We start from the raw sequence: 20,477 nt of genomic DNA on the forward strand, positions 1-20,477 counted from the left end.
ATTTTATTAACACTAAAATTATTAGTGATTTATAAACTGTTAGTGATTCAATCTGATTATCAATTTTATAATCCTACAGTAATGAAGATTTGACAGTCTGAAAAAGATAATGTTTTATAATATATATTGAACTTTATGTAATTCCAGAAACAGATTACTGACCCAGGATTAGGCATTTCAGTTCTACCTATCAAAAATCGTGAAGGCTAAGGCCACACTTTATTTTGTAAAGTGCAAGATTTAACGCCATACTGCCATACCTAGAGACACAATCATGTAATATGAAGCAAAGTACTCAATAACTTTGCTAACAAAAGCAAATTTTACTTTTACATAAAGATACCAAAAATGCATTAACCTAATGAGATGTTTTGTTAATATAGATACTATATAAATCCCAAATTATCTAAAAATTATACAAAAATATGAAATGTATAGTTCATGTTCTCAGGGTGTTTTTTAGATGTGACATCGTAAATGTATTAAATCGTACTTTCATAACATGAAAACACATTTGGTAGGTAACAAGAATAGCAGTGGGCATTACTTTTTAAAGTATGTGTTCTCAACATATATATACATATATATGAATAGTATTTTGCAATATAACGCACTTGATCTGGACAGAAATAAAATACGAGTTCTCCAAAACAAAAATGAGGAAGTAATGAGAAATTTTAAAAAATTAATCATTCTTAAGAATATCAATAAAATAAAGACATACTATACAATAAGAGGCCCTGACTCATTATCAAGATCAAAAAACAAACCCTAGTCAATAATGTTCTCTATGATGATTTCATATTTGACTACATTAACAATGTATTATGTAATTATTAAATAAATTAAATGACAAAACAGATTTTATAGACCATCAAGCTTTTGAGAACTTTTCTGAAAACATTAGTGAGATAGCATATAAATTTAGAGTCTATTTTATTGACTCTTGACTACTGACAACAGTTTTACTGAAACTCGACCTTTAGACTGTGTTTCATGACTGGGTTTGATGCTGATTATTGGTCCCATGAGCATATTATTGTCACTTTAGACACCCATTGACCCATATCTATTACTTAAGATAGTAATAGAATTACAGACAAAAGGAACATGTCTTACATTACTGGGAGTAACCTTTTATAAATAATTTATTTATAATATGAAATTTATTACATAAAACATTACTACATATAACTGTATAGGTATGTATTATGTAATCAAGCTTTATCTTTGAGTTGACTAAAATCCTGTAGATATTTATGAATGGATGCCTAGAATTATTAGTTTTAACACAGCAGAAAATGTGTTCACTTTGCCAGAAAATGCATATTTTGTATAATTAACTCAGAAAGAAGTGTTCATTTTTTTCCCCCAACATTAGTTATGATCAGATTTAAAACTTAGCCTATACAAGAAATCAGACCTTCATTTGTTGAATGAAATGAGAAAGAAAATGATTACTCCCAGAGCCAATGTTACATAGCTATAATTAAGATAATTTAGTGCCCCTGCATCCAAAAAAGTCCTCTGTTGGTTGATCTAGTAAAATGAGATGCAAGTGTTTTCTTTTGCTTGGTTTTTGTTTTTGTTTTAAACTTGAATTGCCCAAATTGACTTATTAGCTTCTAAAATTTCCAGGTAACAATCAAGGTAGCATTTTAATTTTGTGCTATGTAGTTTGCATAGTCATCTTAAACAGTTCAACAAAGGAGAGTGTTAACTTTTGAAAATAGCTTGTTTCATTGAAGAAAACTGTACCTAAAGAAAAAAGTGTATAGGTGATTTAGGAAGTTAAGGAAGAAGAAACGTTGTTAAAAGAAAAAGTCATCATTAAAACCGGACTTGGAGCATGGACAAGGAGGCAATCGCATAAAAGTAATATAAACCACTTAGACCCATTGAAAATTAGGTCCTAGTATTTCTGATTCTGATAATAAGTGACTTGTGACATTCTGACAAAGTAGACATTAAATTTCACATTTTCAAATTTAGATAGGTAAAGTTTAAATTTCAAAACATTTTAGGAACCAGTTTCCTGTACCCTGCTATAATCACAGTCTGTAAGAATTTAGTTGTTTTATTATGGGTTTCTCATTTCTTAACCACTGCTATTATCATAAGCAGTTTACCTACATATACACTATAAATCAAATTTAGATGTAATTATACCAGTAAAGAATTTATGTCCAACTTAGTAAAGTTATTTTAATATAATTTATTTAGCCTCACTTTGATATTTTCAGTTTAAAAAAGTTAGTGCAGTGTGGGGTTGGCGGCAAAAGAAGTTTTTATACCACTTAAAAACTTTTATTGAGGTAACATTGGTGTATAACATTTTATGTTTCACGTGGACAACGTTACATTTCTGCTTCTGTACAGACTACAGCGTCCTCGCCACCAAAAATTTAGTTTCCCTCTGTCACCATACAGTTGATCCCCTTATTCATTTTGCCCTTTCCCAGTGCTTCTTCCTCTCTGGTAACCAATACTCTGTACTCTGTATCTATGTATGTTTTTGTTTGGTTTGTTTGTGTGTGTGTGTTTCTTAGTTTTTTGATATTCCACATATGAGTGAAATCATATGGTATTTGTATTCTCCATCTGACTTTTTTTTTTTTTTTTTTTTTTTTTTGCGGTACGTGGGCCTCTCACTGCTGTGGCCTCTCCCGTTGCGGAGCACAGGCTCCGGACGCACAGGCTCAGCGGCCATGGCTCACAGGCCCACACGCCCCGCGGCATGTGGGATCCTCCCGGACCGGGGCACAAACCTGTGTCCCCTGCATTGGCAGGCGGACTCTCAACCACTGCGCCACCAGGAAAGCCCTCCATCTGACTTTTTTTACTTAGCATAATACACTCTAAAGGTCCATCCATATTATCATAAATGGCAAGATTTCATCTTTTTTTATGGCTGAGTGGTATTCCATTGTGTATAGATACCATATCGTCTCTACTCATTCGTTCATTGATGGACACTTAGTTTGTTTCCATATTTTGGCTATTGTGAATAATGCAGTGAACAGAGGGGTAAATTTATCTTTTCTAATTAGCGTTTTCATATTCTTTGGATAAATACCCAGAAGTGGTGTTACCAAACCCAGGTCTGGCTGCTTGCCGCTCAAAAGCTGATAATCCAAGGGGCAAGGGGCAATAGAAAGGAAAGGTGCGTTAATCAGGAAAGCCTGCAATCTGGGGAGAAGGCGGACTACTTGTCCTGAGACCAACTCTAAATATTCTGCTCAGTCATGACAGTTTTTAAAGGGGAAAAAGGGGGAAGAATCTCGGTGAATCGTTGAGGCAGAAGGTTGGATTCTGCATCATTCTCCCTTGTGTGCAGTCTGACAGTCTTCAGATGTGTGATCTGCCTGCAGGATTGTGGCAGGTAGAGAGCTACTCATTTTTTAACTGCTTAATTTTTCATTGTTTTTATCCACAAAAAGAATCAACAGGCATAGTGTGCATGTAAGAGAGCATAAGTCAGGAGTTAGGTTAAATTGCCTACTGATCTCATTCCTATACTAAGGTTCTCTCAAAGTGAGAGGGGAACAGAAATGGGCAAACAGGAAACGGGCAGAAGAGCTGCTTTCAATGGGATAATTGGAGCATACGGTAGTTCTGTTAACTTTTTGTTGACTCTCCATGCTGTTTTCCATAGTGGCTGCACCCACTTTCATTTCCACCAAGAGGTATGAGAATTCCCTTTTCTCCACATCCGGCCAACAATGTTGTTTCTTGCCTTTTTGATAATAACCATTCTAACAGGTGTGAGGTAATAACTCATTGTGGTTTTGATTTGCATTTCCCTAGTATTTGGTGATATTGAACATCTTTTTATGTGCTTATTTGGACATCTGTATATCTTCTTGGGAGAAATGTCTATTCAGCTTCTCTGCCCATTTTTAAATTGGGCTGTTTTATAATATTGAGTTGTATGCATTCTTTATATATTTTGGATATTAACCACTTATTGGATATATGATTTGTAAATATCTTCCACCATTCAGTAGCTTGTGTTTCATTTTGATGATTTTCCTTTATTGTGCAGGAGATTTTTAGTTTGATGTAGTCCAATTTGCTTATTTATCCTCTTGTTTCTAGATATGTCTCCTCAGGCAAGGGAAAGATATTGCTATGACTAATGTCAGTGTTTTGCTTATGTTTTCTCTTAGGATTTTTATGGTTTCAGGTCTTACATTCAAGTCTTGAATCCACTATGAGTTGATTTTTGTGTGTGGTGTGAGACAGTGGTCTAGTTTCTTTTTTTGTACATGGCTATTCACTTTTCCTAGTACAATTTGAAGAGACTATCTTTTCTCCATTGTATATTCTCTGCTCATCATAAATTGTGCCCATATACAGGTGGATTTATTTCTGGGCTCTCAGTTCTGTTCCATTGATCTATGTATCTGTTTTTCTGCCAGCACCATGCTGTTTTGATTACTATGGTGCTGCAGTAGTTTGAAATCAGGAAGTGTGATAACTTAAGCTTTGTTCTTTATTCTCAGGGTTGCTATGGCTATTCGGGGTCTTCTTTGGTTCCATGTTAATTTTAGAATTTTTGTTTGATTTCTGTGAAATGTCTTGGGATTTTGATAGGGATCACATTGAATCTGTAGATTGCTTCAGATTATAGGGACATTTTAACAATGTTAACTTTTCCAATTCATGAACACAGAATATGTTTACCTTTGTGTCTTCAATTTTTCTTTTAACCTCTTTGGTTAAATTTATTCCTAGGTATATTCTTTTGTTATCTTCCATGGGATTGTTAATTTCTTTCTGCTAGCTCATTGTTAGCACACACAAGTACAGCAGATTTTTATGTTTTTGTACCCTACAATCTTATTGTATTTGTTTATTCCTAACTTTTTTTGCGGAGTCTTTAGGGTTTTCTGTATATAAAAATCATGTCACACACAAATAGTGACAGTTTCACTTCTTCCTTTCTAGTTTGGATGTGTTTTATTTGTCTTGCCTAATCACTCTGGCTAGATTCAGTAATATGTTGAATAAGAGTTAAAATAGGCATCCTTGGCTTATTCTTGATTTTAGAAGGATAGCTTTCAGTTTTTCACCATTGACTGCAATGTTAGCCATGGGTTTGTCATGTATGGCCTTGATTATGTTGAAGTATCTCTTTCTTCTATAACCACTTTATTGAAAGTTTTTATCATAAATGTGTATTGAATTTTGTCAAATGCTTTTTCTGCATGTATTGAGATGATATGGCTTTTATCCTTTTGTTAATGTACTGTATCATATTAGGTTTTTTGGGGTTTTTTGGTTGTCTTTAGTGGACGTTAAACTACATTTCTGGAATAAATCCCACTTGATCATTGTAATCGTTTTAATGTATTATTGTATTTGGTTTGCTAATATTTTGTTGAGGATTTTTACATCTATGTTCATTGGAGATATTGGCCTGTAACTTTCTTTTTATGTGTCTGATTTTGATATCATTTGGTAAGATGAGTTAGCATGCATTCCTTTCTCTTCAGTGTTTTGGAAGAGTTTGGGAAGGATGAGTATTAAATCTAAATCTTTGGTAGAATTCAGGTGTGAAGCTGTATAGCCCTGGGCTTTTGTTTTCTGGGAGGTTTCTGATTAGTTTCAACTTGTGCACTGGTTGTATGATTTGAAGAATGTGTCCTTTTATTCTCGGTCATCCTCTGTATTTCTGTGGTATCTGTTATCATTTCTTCTTTTCTGATTGTATTTATCAGGGCCTTGCTTTTTTCTCAGTGGATCTAGATTTGTAAATTTTGTTTTTCAAAGAACCAGCTCTTAGTCTGAATCTTTTGTATTGTCTTTTTAGTCTCTATTTCATTTATTTTCACTCTATTTCCTTCCTTCCTTCCTTCCACTGATTTGGGGCTTCATTTGTTCTTTTTCTAGTTCCTTTAAGTATAAGATTAGATTGTTTATTTGAGTTTTTTCCTGTTTCTTGAGGAAAGCCTGTCTTGCTATAAACTTCCCTCTTAGTACCACTTTTGCTGCATCTCATAGGTTTTGGCATGTTGTTTTCATTTTCATTTGCCTTCAGGTATTTTTTTTTTTAATTTATCCTTTGATTTCTTCATTGACCCAATAGTTGTAGCATGTTGTTCAGTCTTCACTTATTTGTGACTTTTCCAGATTTCTTGTAATTGATTTTTAGTTTCATAGCATTATGATTGGAAAAGATGCTTGATATGATTTTAGTATTCTAAATTTATTGACCTGTGTCTGAACATACGGTCTTTCCTTGAAGGTTCCACGTATAGTTGAAGAATGTGTATTCTGCATTTGGATGGAACATTCTGTACAAATCTATCAAATCCAATTAGTCTAACATTTCATTTAAGGCTGTTGTTTCCTTGTTGACTGGATGATCTATCCATTCATGTGAGTGGGGTGTTTAAAGTCCCCTACTATTATTGTATTGCTGTAAATTTCTCTCTTTAGGTCTGTTTAGAATTGTTTTATATATTTTGATGCTCACATGTTAAGTACATATATATTAATAACTTACATCTTCTTGATGAATTATGTACTTTATGATTATGTACTGTCCATCTTTCTCATTACCCTTTTTGTCTTGAAGTCTGTTTTGTCTGAGTGTGGCTATACTTTCTTTTGGCTGCCATTTGCTTGGAGTATCATCTTTGATCCTTTCAGTTTTAGCCTATGTTTGTCTTTAGAGCTGAGATGTTGCCTGGAGGCAGCATATACTTGGATCTTGTTTTTTAATCTATCCACTCCCTTTTGATGAGTTCAGTTTATTTACATTTAGGGTGATTATTGATGAGGACTTAGTACTGCCATTTATCTTTTGTTTTCTGGTTGCTGTATATCTCCATTGTTTCCCTTGTGTTTCTGTAGGACATTTTAGTTTGATGGTTTTCTATGATGTTTTTCTCCATTTTCTTTTGTTTCATGTCTCTGCTCTAGATTTATGTTTTGTAGTTACCAAGAGGTCTGTATAAAATGTCTCATAGATAGAACAGTCCTTTTTTCTGCTAATAGCATCTTCATTTGCCTATGCAGGTTCCATTCTTTTCCTCTTCCCCTTTTCTGCTTTTGTTGTCTCAAATTATCCTTTTTTATGTTGTGAGTTTGTTACCAAATTAAAGTAGCTATGTTTTTTCCGCCCTTTTAACATTTATACTATAATAAAGTATTAAAAACCTATTCTGATAGAGTTGCAGTTCTCTGATTCTATCACCTTACTCAAAGTTGTGTGTGTTTTGTCATCTTGTTTGTGGTAGAAGAGCTCCTTTTGACAGTTATTATAAGACAGGTTTAGTGGTGAACTCCCTCAGCTTTTGTCTGGGAAGGTCTTTTAATTCTCTTTTGTATGTGAATGAATGATAAATTTTCTAGATAGAATGTTCTTGGCTGACAGTTATTATCTTTCAGTATTGAGTATGTCATTCCACTCCCTCCTAGCCTGTGGAGTTTCTGCTGAGAAGTCTGCTGATAACCTAATGTGGGTACCTTTGTAAGGAACCTTTTTCCCTTTATTCCCTGACTGCCTTTAAAATTCTTTGTCATTGACTTCTGACAGTTTTAATATAATGTCTTGGAAAAGGTCTTTTTTGCACTGAGGTAATTAGGTGACCTCTTAGCTTCATGGGCTTGTACATTCAGTTCCTTCACCACGTTTGGAAAGTCCTTAGCTATTACTTCTTTAAACTCTGATCTCTTCTTCTCCTTCTGGGATACCCATTATCCTAATATTTTCCCTTCCTAATAGAGTCAGCACTTATAGAATTTGCTCATTTAAAAATAACTTAATTCTTTCCTCTTCTACTTGTATCATTTCTAGATATCTATCTTCAAGCTTGTGAATACTCTCCTCCAGATGGCCTGTTCTATTTCCAGTACTTTCTAATGCATTCTTCATCTCAGTTATTGAATTCTTCTGCTCCAGAATTCATGTGGTTATTTCTGAGTTTCAGTCTCTTTAGTAAAGTATTCCTTCTCTTCATTAATTTTCTTCCTGAGCTCATTGAACTGCCTTTCTGAGTATTTTTTCTTGTGGCTCATTGAGTTTCTTCCTGAAAGCTATTCTGAATTCAATCAATTAGATTACAGTATTCCATGCCTTTAAGTTTGGTTTCTGTAGAATTGTCACTTTGATTTTTGTTATACAGTGTTACTGTGGTTCTTCAAGGAGCTTGAGTTCTTACCATGCCAGCACTTCTGTAGTAGCAGACACCTTTCTTTAGGTAAAGCTGGTTTTTGTTTTTTTTAAAAATTGATTCTAATGATTCAACACGTTAGAAATTAGAGGCCTTTCCTATTTTTCAGTAAGCGGCACTAGAGCACAAGCTGCTTTGGTTTCTGTTACCCGAGCTGCCTCTGGTTATCTATGAGAATGGGTACTTACACCCTCCACCATGTTTGTCAGAAGTGTCACCCAGTGACCTCAGTATTACTTGCGTCTCTGCGGGCATTGCTACCTTGCTGTTGCGGTGCTACTGGTGCCAATATCTGGGGCACTGGGGTGGTGGGCTCTTCTGTTGAGTCTGAATCAAAGGCTCTGATGCCTCATGGGGAGGAGGTGAGTTGGGGGAAGATCCCAGATCACATGGGTGCCTCTGTCATGTCTGGTATCGTCAGGCTCGGGGCTCTGCTGCTGTGGGCAGGGGGTTGGGAGGCCAGAGTCATGGGCACTTCTCTGGCTAAAGGGATGGGGTGCCAGCCTTGCTGCTACTGCCCAGTTACCTGTGGTGACTGGCGCCACTGGGGCCAGGCAGATGGAGTCTTGTCCCCTGTCTCCCCTACTGCTACCAGCTTCTCTGGGGCTGTGGGCTCAGGCACCATCTCCACTGTTCCCCGGGTACCGCCACCTCTGTGTTCCAGACCACCCACCTTTAGGTGTACAGATGTGTGTAATTATCTGGCCTCCTGTTTTTGTTGGGCAGAGGTACGTTTTGAGTTATGGGTGTTTTACTGACTGTAGATTAAAGGGAAGAGACCAAAAAAAACTTGCTTCATCACAATGATGACGTTATTCCAAAAGAGATGTTTTTAAAGGCAAGATCTTTGGTTACTTTTTTGTCTTATAGAGCAGGGTTCCCCAACACCACTGTAGACATTTGGGTCAGATTGTGCTTTATAACTGGTCCTGTGCAATGTCAGATACTTAGCAGCATGCCTGACCTCTCCCCTCTAGATGTCAGTAGTACCCTCCAGGCAATGCCAAATGTCCCTGGAGGCAGATTTGCCCCAGTTGAAAACCATTGCTTTAGGCATATATTATACTACAGTCCCCAGTTAGATGTTGATGCAATATCATACAATTTATCTGTTGGTACTCAGTAAAAAGCTCTGCAGAAGGGCTGGATCTCTCTTTTACTATCACATAAATAGCTATTTGAATGCTCTTTTAGGCCACTAGTGCTGCCAAAACAAAATACCATAGACTGGGTAGCTTAAACAGAAATTTATTTTCTCACAGTCCTGGAAGCTAGAAGTCCAAGATCAGAGTGCCAGCATGGTTGGGTGCTGGTGAAAGCTCTTTTTGGCTTACGGATGGCTTCTAGCTGTGTGCTCTTGTGGTTTCTGCTGAGTGCATGTGCATGGAGATGGAGAGGGGGGAAAGGGGATGTAAGTTTTGTTTCTTCTTATAAGGGCACTAATCCCATCATGAGGACCCAGCCCTCAGGACCTCGTCTAAGCTCGCACATCTCCCAAAGACCCCTATCTCCAAATACCATCGCATTGGGTGTTAGGGCTTCACCATATAAACTTGGGAGAGATGCCATTTAGTCCATAGCACATACTGTTCATGTTCATTTCTGTTTAATATTAGCAAGTAAAAATGTGGACAAAAGTCTATTATTTTTCAAGCATTAAATGTGCATTTCAAACCATCATTTTTTCTCTACTGTATGACCTGAGAATTATTACCTTGGTTCTTTTTTTCTTGCTGGGTAGGTGGACTTTACAAAGCACAAATATACTTAGAAACTCAATTTTTATTTTAGATTATATATTGATATTTGAGCAAATTATCTACATTACTAACTGAATTTATAACATGAGTGTATTTGGTAGTCATACTTCCAGTTTATCCCTCTCTATTCTTTTTAAAAATAAAACATAGTGGTTTGCATCTTGGATGTTTGAAATTATTATACCTGAAATTTGTGTGTATCACATCAGTGAGATTTACTGAGTTTTTTTTAAACAGATAATCATTTGTACATTTTAGGATGTCTAAAGGGATATAAATATTAGAATATCAGAGTGTTCTAGGGTTGTATATTTGGTGGGGCAAGTAATTGGAGAAAACGAGGGATATAGTCTTTAGGCAAGAGTTTTTGGCATGATAAACAGGAAGGAACCAGTTCTTAAATAGGACATTTACTCTCAACTGCTTTGTAATAGAACAAAATCTCCTGCACTGCTATGAGGTAATGTGAAGGGCACTTGCTAGCCATATCTATGTGACATGGGCTATATAAATAGTATTTTTTATTTTGTTAATTATACCTTGTATTGGTTTTACAAAATGTGTCCAAAGAAATTTGGAATAACTCAAACAACATTTGAAATTATCTCCTCAACTTTAAGACCTCTTTCCCATTAAATGAGATCTTTAAAATGATTTTACTTCTCTTCCCTCCCTTAGAAACTTATATGAATTTTACTGAGCTTGTTGAGGACTTAATGATTTTAGTACTTTTAGCTGGTTTTCCCTTGAAACATTTTTTTCCTTTCAAAAGAATTATTTGTGACTTATATTTGTAAATACATAGTGACAATATTTTCTATTAGATTTAAATTATGTATAGTATAAGATTTATTATTACAGATCACTGTTTCCACCCCTCTTGATCTTTCTCCATTTTATGGACTCTTTTGATTCTTTTATGGCTTGGTTAGAATCCTTTCCCAAGTATTAAGATGGGGTATTAAAGATGTAGTCTCTAAATCTTTGAATATCTCTTTACCTTGAAAGATGAAGGATACTGCTGCTATAGATTGAATTGTGTCCCCCCAAATTCACATGTTGAAGTGCTACTCTCCAATGTGACTGTGTTTGGAGTATGCTTTTAGGAGGTCATTAGGTTAAATGAAGTCATAAGGGTAAAGTCCTAATTCAGTAGCTTTAGTGGCCTTGTGAGAAGAAAAGAGAGAAATCTCTTTCCATGCATGGGTGCTGAGGAGAGTCCATATGAGCATACAGCAAGAAGGCAGTCATCTACAAGCCAGGAAGAACTCTTGCTAAAACCTGACCATGCTGACACCTTGGTTTTTTGTTGTTCACGTGTCATTGTGTCATATAACATTTCTATTGCACATGAAGTGACCTGTCCTTCATGTTTTGCTTCCTAAGGTCTTTGTTCCTCTTAAGATCCACTGTTATTTTCTTTTGCTTATTTCTCAGTACTAGGATAAAAGTTATGAAAAATGTAACCCTCAAATAGTTAGAGGCCCACTAGAACCTGCTTCTGCTGGCTGGTGACAACAAACAAATTTGAAGGATATTGGACATAGTTTTTCTTCTGTAACACTCTCAGGTTTCCTCAGTTACAAATGGTAGAACACTGTTGGCCAGTCTGGGTGGCTGCTCTGCAGTTTTCCCAGCCAAGAATATTCTGTAGATGCTCCTAGAATAAGAAATCAGTAAAGTATCACCCTTCTGGCAAGGTTGGATATTTTCCATCAGTACTGTTCTCTCCAGAACCTTTTGATTTCTCATTCTTGCCCAGGCATATTAACTACTAGTCTCATTGGCTCCAGTTAAGCCCAGAAGATAACAAAGTCTTGAGCCTGCTCTCTTCTCCCAACACTCATCAGAACATGAATTCTTCCACATGTGCCTCAGCGAGCTTTACTTTCCTGCCCCAGTCACTGCTTCACCTCGGGAGAAGTTAGTGTCAACTTGGGAGAAGATGGTGTCAGAAAACTGTGTTCAGGATACCATCTTCTCTTGAGACTTTCTTCATACATCCTCTAAACAAACCCAAAATGGTAACTGTATTATGCAGTCTCCCCCTCCACACTTTACTTCTTAGCAAAAGTTCAGTGACAGCCACATTACATGAAGCCCCAAGGCATGTACCAGGTTTGCTCAACTTTATTTTGGGTTAGAAAATTAAAAAAAAATAGAGAAAAGGAGGAATTTCTTCAATTCCTCTGTCTGTAACCTTAACTTTCTTTAACTTGAAGAGGAAAGTGAGCCAATACAGTGATATTAAATATCAGGATACAAGTATCCAGCCTCAGTGACTATGTAACTGGATGTAGCTATTCTTTTCTTCTTCTGGCCTCAACTTTTCAGTTGTCAACTAATACCATAATATTAAAAATAGAAACTGACTATTCACCAAAGGTGAATTTGGTAAATAATGTATTTATATAGCTTCAGTATATATTATAATGTATATTTACATGGCTATATATTTATAAAATTAAGTGGTGGGAACTGTGTATGGTATGAATATGATATAAAAATATAGGTGCAAAGAAAGTGTATAATTTCTTTAGGTAATGTGAGTCTTCAGTTTCTATTATGAAATTTGATAGAGCTTCATTTTAATAACAAATATATATTTTACAACCAGAAAAAATCAGACATATCTGTTTGGAAAAGAAGAATTTGAATAGAGTTTAGTGGTTTTCAACCTGTGGTTTTTGTGGGTTGGAATGTCTTAGTCTGTTCAGGATATCATAAACTAAGTGGCTTAAACAACAGACACTTATTACAGTCCCAGTAGCTGGAAGTCCAAGGTCAAGGTGCTGTAGACTCAGTGGTGAGGGTTTCCTTCCTGTTTATGTCTTCACAAGCCTTTCCTTGGTGCATGCACAGAGAGCAAGAGAGGGTATGGGTTGGGGAGGGCAGAGAGACCTTGTGACTCTTCCTCTTTTTGTAAAAAGCACTAATCCCATCATGAGGGACTCAAGTTTATGACCTAACCTAAGGCTAATAACTTCGCAAAGCCTCCACCTTCAAGTACCATCACTTGAGGGTTAGGACTTCAGCATATGAATTTGCGGGGACATATATGTTTAGTTTGTAAGAGGGAAACATGAGTATCAGTGAGGTCTTATGGAATTCAGCTCTCCATCAGCCACTTAATGACAGCAATTATAAATGTACTGTGTTTTTAATATCATAATTCTCTATCAGATTCTAGTTAACAAAATGTCACATTTGAGAATAAAGATCAACCAAACCCAGTAACCCAGACAAGATGACTGCTAAGGGCTACAGTGAATTATTACATCAGAGTAGGAAATGAAATGAAATGGTGTGACATACACTTCACTGAGAATTTTTCAACACATTGACTGGGCAGGATATTAATTGAAAGCATGGAAAAGAACCAACATTCAGAGTCAGAAATGAGTTTTTCTTTTAAATATAATTAAATATTTGGATATGTATTTAAATATGTTTATTATGTAGAATATATTGACCTTTTTAATATTAGAAGTACCTCTCCCACTAAGCTCAAAGATCTGGGGATTTCATAAATTGACATTTTAAGATATTTGATGTATAGGTATAGGTTTAGACCAAAAATCTAAACATATGGCTAAAGTAGGAATACTTAATCAGAATCAATTATAATAGCAGTTTAAAATAATTGAGTATTAACCTTAAGTTTAACTTCAAGTATATTATTTAATGATGCAGAGCAGAGAAATATTTTTCTCACTGAAGAGTAAGTTTGATTTTTTAAGCTGTTTAGTGAAGGTCACGTTGAAGAATACATTGTAATTTTATTGTTAGTATGAAACTGAGGAACACTGTAAATATTACCTTCATGTGCCTAAAATAAATCAGAGAGATCATAAACATTGATGGTGAAGTGTACCCTTGTGTCTTGTGGGAACAGATTTTCTTAAATTATTAATCTTGTAAATGGTTTGAGAAACCTTATAGATGGTTTTTACACTATGGCTGAAAAGTGTGCCCCATATATCAGAAATTGAAGAAAGTCTATTTGGTATTTATGGATTGATTGAAAATACTTTTAAATGAGTTGAACCTACGAATAAAAAAGTTGGCCCTAAGACTGAAGAGTGAATTTTAATTGTCCTAATTAGAATCAGTATACCATGCTACAGATTTCCCGTTTTGTTTTGCAAGTAATTTGGATGCCTATTACTCCATCAGATATTAAATGAAGTCATATGTAATTAGAGAAGTAAATTACCTGTAATTCATGATTCTAAATTTTTATAACCTACCATTCCATACTCTTCTCTCTCAAAACTTTTATTCATTTTCTAACTGATTCAGAATAGAAAGCTGATTCAAAATAGAAGCATCCGATGTAACTTTTATACAGTATGTTTCTTTAAGACCATATATTTCTATTAAAAAGGCCAATTTAAATGGGTCATCCAAAAGCAAAAAGTTTTCTGGGCAGAAAGGTTTCAGCCTTGTCTAAGAATATACTTTAATACTGTCCTCATTAAAACAACAAAAAGTAAAGTAAAGCAAAACAAAAATACTTCCCACGTTTGCTTTCATAATCTTCCTCTGTTTACCAACTTAGCTTTCATTGTCTTCTGATAAGTATTGACTGTTGTCAGTTGCCTTAACTACATCATGTTTCTAGGCCAGTCAGTAAGGGAGTGCATTGAGTGTGGAATACTTAAAACAATAATAAAACTAAGTCATCTGTATTTACTATGACCATAGGCCAACAATTCTAAAAGTGTCGGTAATAAGACTACTGTCTGAAAAGATATTATAGATCTGAATTCTAGTTTAGTAGCTCCAAGTTATGATTGAGTTTTACATTTTACACACACGCAGTTTAAAATTTTTCAGTTATTACATTTCTATTACTCATCCTTTGATAAACATTGTATTTTTAAAAGAAAGTTAATTGGGAGAATTTTTAGTTATAGCGTTGAAACACATACCAAGATTAACAGTTCAGAATCACCCAAGCTTTAAGCTCAGTGTTTCTAACCCCTCTGGTACTACATATTCATGTACTCAACAATAAATTCAAAACAAGCAATGAGAGCATAGTTACTGTAAAGATGAAAGAATGGACCTTGAGTTACTTCAATTCTGACATTTGATGTAACCATTTGGTAGTTTTATTTAAGACTTAAATAGAATGAGAACTGTGAGGTATATATTTTGGGGGGAAATACTTGTGAATTTTAGTTCATACATTAAATATTTTACTGAATTTTAATATCTGAACTTTTTAATTCTAAACTTTATTTTTTTAATTGCACGTGTCATTTTAATGTTTTTAAAACTAATGCTAATAAGGTACAGCAGGGCATAATTTAGTAGTTACCTAAATTGTATCTTTGCAGACTCTTATTAAACAATATTATGTTTCTTAAAACTTAAACATCATGTTTCCAATTCAACAGTTTTAACTAGCTGCATTTTTTTATGGTCATTACTAATACTCATTTTATATCATGATCATTACATAAAGTTAAGTTTTACTTAGTGAAGAGGCTTTTAAAAATGTGTTCCAGGTATCCAGTATAGTAGTGCTGACCTAAAACAAATAGATTGCCAGTTTTTTATCCAGGAAAAATGTGTTTATTCGAGATCAGCAAAGAATTACCACTCAGGGTCTGCAATAGTGGCGAGCCAAGTGCAAGTATCCCCCAGCAAGGAGAGAACTTTTAGAGAGGGAGAGGAGGAAGCTGGGGGGGCTGTATTAAGCACTGAGAGTTCATAGGCTGAATTGGTAGTCTCTCTCTGGCTGAGCCCTTCCCAGGAAAGAAGAGGAAGTCTTTCTGTTGGGTTCTGCTGTGGTTGTAGAGCCCCTCCTTCTTGCCTCCCAATTCTATTTCAGTTGAGGTTTCTGTTAATTATTTTTTTTAGTAGGTACACTCCTGTGTTTAACACTTCTTCCTCCTGCAAGGTAAAGACTAACTCAAAAGCCAGATCACTTAAAAAGTTTTAAAAAGTGAGATCCCTTTTTATTACACCTTCTTTGTTCTAGTGGAAAGCAGATATTGAAAATTATGTTTTTACTTAGTGTAAGTAAACATAAACAGTCATTTATCTCCAGTCTTTTAAAACTCCATTAACTTTATTTAAATGTAAGCCAAGCTCTCAGCTCATTCGTTAACATTTAAATACCAAAGTATGGGGCTTCATAAAGGCCCTTGTAGAAATGATGAATTTTGAAAAATGGAAGGCAATTGAAGAACTGAAAGTGTAGCATTATATATAATCAGTTTACTATGCCTAATGAAAAGGGGGACTAAAAATAAAAGACTAGGGCTTCCCTGGTAGTTAAGCGGTTAAGATCTGCCTGCCAATGCAGGGGACACAGGTTTGATCCCTGGTCTAGGAAGATCCCACATGCCGCTGAGCAACTAAGCCCTGTCACAACTGTCACAGCTGTCACAACTACTGAACCTGCGCTCTAGAGCCTGTGAACCACAACTACTGAGCCCGTGTGCCACAACTACTGAAGCCCATGAACCTAGAGCCCATGCTCCACAACAAGAGAAGCCACTGCAATGATAAGCCTGCGCACCGCAACGAAGAGTAGCCCCTGCTCGCCGCAACTAGGGAAAGCCCGTGCGCAGCAACGAAGACCCAATGAGGCCAAAAATAAATAATAAAATAAATTTATTTTTAAATTTTTTAAAAATTAAATAAAAGACCAAGAAATACATATAGCTAAATAGCACTTCATCAAGAATCTGCAGAGAAGAGTAATTCTGATGAGGTTTAAAAACATATTTCAGAGCTCAAATTGAATAAAATTTTATGCTCTTAAACTTTAATAACAGAGTAATTCCTACTTGATAAGAGAAACACTCTTTTTGCATGAAAATCTTATCCTGAATTCGTCTTAAAAGTAATTCCCCACTTGCTCTACATTCTATTGTAATCTATGGTATTATTTCATGCCAGTAATTTTAAGATAGAATTTTATAGGCCCATGGATGATTTCCATAAGAACAGACAGCTGTAAGGACTTTTAAATCCTCTTTCTTGCTCATATTTAGGAAACATTAGGAGCAGAAAAGAAATAGATTAGGTATACTTAAACATTATTAAAATGTCAGGCTACTTTCCCTTTTTCAGGCGAATTAATTGCATATATTCCAGAAAAGGCTTATCTCAGCAGTAATTACTCTCCTCGTCAGGTCTGTGAGACAGATGTACAGTGTGAATATGACAATATCCTGTGATACATAATGGGGATTATCCTCGAGTTCCTTACACACTGCAGTACCCTGATGAAGACCTGCCAAAAAAGAGTCTTTAATATTCTACTGCACTTGCCTTGGCAATCTTACATATTTGTTTAAGTCTTTATCATGAAATGTTGTCATATTATAGTTTGGTATGGATATGGGGAAATAATTGTGGTATAATTTAAATGCCAATATGAAGGTATTTTACCTTAAAGACATATGTAAATTTTAAAAGAAACATGAAGCCATGTTATGGCCAAATTAGGCATGTAGCTGAAATTTATATATAAAGTTGTTAGATATTTTTAGACTTTTATAATTTATTCTATAAGGGATGTCATACAACTCAGTCTTCTCTTCATTCTTTTATTCTTTTATTATACCAATTGCTTAAAGTAATTTACCATGTAAAATATGTAAGTAGTCAATGGGATATAAAGATAGCCAAAGACTTAGGGGGGAAAATATATAAATCATGCTCCCAAATTCCTGAAGGAGTTAATACTAGGCAAAATAATAGTGTGTCTGCATGTATGTTGTATTTGTGTGTAAATACGTGTATATAAATGTAAATAAATTACATATGTAAAACGTTTATGTAACATATGTAATATTCTACTTCATGATAGTGTCTGTAAACATTTGAAAGCCAGTCTGAGCGAGGGTCTTTGCAGCAGGTGTTAAACAGATAAAGAAGTTGAGTGGTCTCTCTCGAGGAGCCAAGGTTCAAATAAGGGAGACAGGCATAAACAAATCATTTCAGTTAAAATAGCCGTAATTTACTGAGGTCCTACTCTTTGACACACGCTCTGAATGCTTTAGGTTAATTATTGACTTGAGTTTTTAATAATAAAATTGAGAAGTACTGATCTCAGGTGGCCTCAGCCTGCAGTGGCTTGAAGCAGGATTTCAGTTCCCAGCCTGAGATTGAGTTCGGGCTGCTGCAGTGAGAGCGCTGAATCCTGGCCACCAGGCCAGTAGGGACCAGGGACCAGTGGCCAGTGACAAGGCTGTGGCCTGTCACCTGTGTAGCAGTGAATTTTCACATAGAGACGGAAAGTAGTGAAACAAGTGAAGTGTCTATTAGAAGGAAATAGAGTATGTGTGGATAGACACACAGGTGGGCTCAGAGAGTTGCACCCTCATGGTCATCTGAATCACATTTATCGGGCATGTCTTCTGGGTTTCCTTTGGCCAATCATCTTGCTTTGCCTGGTTCTAAGTCCGTCATTGGTATATCTCAGGGTCCTCCACTGTGTGCGTGTGCATCTCTTAGTCAAGATGGAATCTAGTGAAGAGGCCTATGGGTAGTTGACATCACTTACTATGTGGCGGTGCCCCCTCCTTTTTTGACCTTCAAGGAGCCTTTCTGCACAAGTATCATCAGAAAGGTCTCCTTGACCTCAAGAATGAGAAATATGTGGTCTCCATCTTTTATCTGGGCAGGGCTTAGCTTCTTTTCTCACTCTTCATCTTGGAGTATCTCTCCACTGGGAACAAACTCCAGCTGCTCAGCCTGGGGCGCATCTATTTCCTGCCTCAGTACCTGTTGTCACGTGGAGGTCATCTAGATTAAAACTGAACTTCAGAGGGATTAAGTCATTTGTTTAAGTCTGCATAATAAGTGATAGGATTTGAAGCAAATTCAGACTCCATAACCACTTTTTCCCCACTACATGTAATAGGTTTATGAATTACAAAACAGTGAGGTTAGTGCTATACAACAGGATACCACAGTTTTCCTTTGCTGCTTATCCATACCGTAATAAAAACAATAGCTCCAGTTCATTGGTTACTTAGTCTGGTAATAGCAGTCAGACTTCCGTCAGGGCACCAAGGCAGACTTAGAGCAGTTACCTATGGTACTTCTCACAGCCTTGGAGCATGTGAGAAGTATGGTGGCTTTCCTCAGAAAGGACAAGGGACATCACGGGCACATCATTTCTGTTACCATGTTCTTTTTCATGGATACTTCTTGCATCTGAGTAAGGACACTTAATGAAATCCATTTTTAAAATGTTCTTGTGAAACAGAATATAAATGCAAACTAGGTACCACAGTAAACAGTGATGATAAAACATAAGAAGAAAACAGAACTTATAAAATCATGTCAAGACTAAGAATCAAGAGAAACTATAGGGCTTCCCTGGTGGCGCAGTGGTTGAGAGTCCGCCTGCCGATGCAGGGGACATGGGTTCTTGCCCCGGTCCGGGAAGATCCCACATGGCGCGGAGCGGCTGGGCCCGTGAGCCATGGCCGCTGAGCCTGCGCGTCCGGGGCCTGTGCTCCGCAACGGGAGAGGCCACAACAGTGAGAGGCCTGCATACCGAAAAAAAAAAAAAAAAAAAAATGATAGAAGCAAAAAGGAAAGGCCAAAGTCAAAATTGATTCTTATCTAAAATATTCTAGAAATCAAAGAAACAGGGAAAAGCATTCAACGAAACAATGAAGCAATGTTCAAAAATTTAGGTAGTGCTAATGTAATCTGCTTCTCATTTTCAAAAGAAAACCATTTGAAATAATAGTTTGGCAGTTGTCAAACTAATTTTTTTTGCAATAAATGGTCTATAATGTGACCATTCAAACATATAACCTACATTTGTAAAAATACAAAAAAACTGAGGTATATGAAGTAATTAAGTGCCCATACCATGTGTCACTATTACACTAGGCAATTTGCTTATGTATCTCACCCTCAGTCATACTTTTTCTTCATACTCGAGGAAGTTGAGGCTTAAACATGTTAAATTGCTCAAAGTTATAGAACTACACGATGTCATTTAAAGAATATGTGTGTATGTAATTTAATTTGACTATGTGTGCTATGGAGAAGGTAAAGGTATTTCACTGTATGTTCCTTAGATCATTTCTCACTGTTCGCAGCACGCACAGATTGAAGTATCAGGTTGAAAGGAATAGAAAATAGAAACCAGGTAAAGTCAGAGGTTACGGGGATTCCTGAACCACTGAAGTTCATGGAATTTGGTTGCTTTGGAATGAGAGCCCCTTAAAGTTCTTATAATTTCCCAGACACAATTGCCAATTTTCCTTTAATAAAACTCTCAACTCCTAGTACATTTTCACAGCCCTTGGTTTATTCCACAGCCAGTGCAGATTAACTTGACTGAGTGTTTAAAGGCTCCTAGGGTTTGAAGCTGCTGTACCTACCATTTTTTTTCCTTTCAATTACATAACTTTTGTCAATTGTCCTTTCTCTGTGAGGAAACTAGTTTGGTAGCAACATTAAATTACTATTCTTTTTTTTTAAATTTATTTATTTTTGGCTGAGTTGGGTCTTTGTGGCTGCGCGGGCTTTCTCGAGTTGCGGT

At 36.0% G+C, this 20,477-nt stretch overlaps 1 protein-coding gene across 7 annotated transcripts in view; it reads left to right on the forward strand.

The window, feature by feature from the left end:
• The window catches only part of CCSER1 (coiled-coil serine rich protein 1), a 1,246,259-nt gene that overhangs the window by 590,840 nt on the left and 634,942 nt on the right, over positions 1–20,477 (forward strand). The window lies entirely within an intron of this gene.

This window comes from Monodon monoceros, unplaced genomic scaffold (genome assembly GCF_005190385.1).
Source record: "Monodon monoceros isolate NGI ecotype Baffin Bay Population unplaced genomic scaffold, NGI_Narwhal_1 Super_Scaffold_20, whole genome shotgun sequence".
NCBI classification, from domain to species: domain Eukaryota; kingdom Metazoa; phylum Chordata; class Mammalia; order Artiodactyla; family Monodontidae; genus Monodon; species Monodon monoceros.